Source organism: Fopius arisanus, unplaced genomic scaffold (genome assembly GCF_000806365.1).
Source record: "Fopius arisanus strain USDA-PBARC FA_bdor unplaced genomic scaffold, ASM80636v1 scaffold00625, whole genome shotgun sequence".
Classification (NCBI taxonomy): Eukaryota; Metazoa; Arthropoda; class Insecta; order Hymenoptera; family Braconidae; genus Fopius; species Fopius arisanus.
Genome location: NW_011888364.1, coordinates 1 through 1261, shown reverse-complemented (window position 1 = coordinate 1261; position 1261 = coordinate 1).

Genomic DNA, 1261 nt, shown 5'->3' with positions numbered 1-1261 from the left:
GTCCGTCAAATACGGCACCACAACATCAGAACCCATTATAAATTATAAAACCCATTTAAACAAATCAAACAAAACTACGAAGACTCGAACTCCTGGGGAAAGCTAGCGCATATTCGAGAGTACCAAAATACCTCTGTACCTCTAATTCATCAAAGCACTACTATTCACGTCTCATTCTCATCACACTAATTTGTAAAAACTCAGCGATTGAATGTACATCAAGTACAAAAAATTTATATTATAAACATTTGCATGTAACACTGGCTGAAGGCCGTCGGACAATAGCTAGTTGCATCTTGTATCGAATCACATCAAATATAAATAAAAATATATCAGTCCTGAAATTCACTTACCAGACTGAATAGTGCGTGTAATTTGTCCGGAATTATCAGTACTCCTCTTCTCTGTCTCTTCTAAAGGTCCTCCTAAATTCGCAGGGATGATGGAATCATTACCTTCCATGATACTTTCAAAACTTGCGTCCTCCCCACGCAATCGTTCCAATTGCCTCCTAGTCGCAGCTTGTCGTTCTTCAATTCTTTCCTGCTCAACCTTCGTTGCATCCTCATACAGATGTTCCAAATACGATAGATATCTGCATTTCTGAATATAGTCATCGTACACCCCACGTAATTCTAACTCAAGCTTCTCGAATTCCTCCATAAATGCAGGACGAACTTTTCGTAGTGATTGGAGTCGTGTCTGGTTTCGCTCCAGTTCAGTTTTTCGTCGGGTGATGCGCCCATCTAAAGTTTTTTCTGTCTCCTAAAATTAGCCAATTCAATGAGACTTGAGGATGTTCTGCTCCCATTCATGAGGGGCTATTTATCGATGAAATCATCGGCACTGTTAATTGACATCATATGAAATCAGTCCTGACATCGTGTAAAATCATTTGAAATCATCGAATCGAGAGAGACAGCTTCGAAATCACTTGCAGCCATTTTAAATAAAATATCCCAAAAAGCCACTTGAAGTCACTTTGAAATCATATGAAATCAGCAATCATTGTGTCATGATATTCGACGGTGAATTTCCCCACGCCCTATCATCAAACTAGAAAAAATATTAATATTTTCCTTAAGGTAAATATTGTGTTTTCCCATTGACTCTTATTTTCTAATTGCATAATGAGTAATTGTAGAACTAGTAGAAGTTCTTTGCCATTCTAAATTTGCACTTAATCATTATGTAACTTATTCGGTTAATTATAAATATTATTGTGTTCAATCTATTGAGTAACTCGTTTCTTAAAACGTTC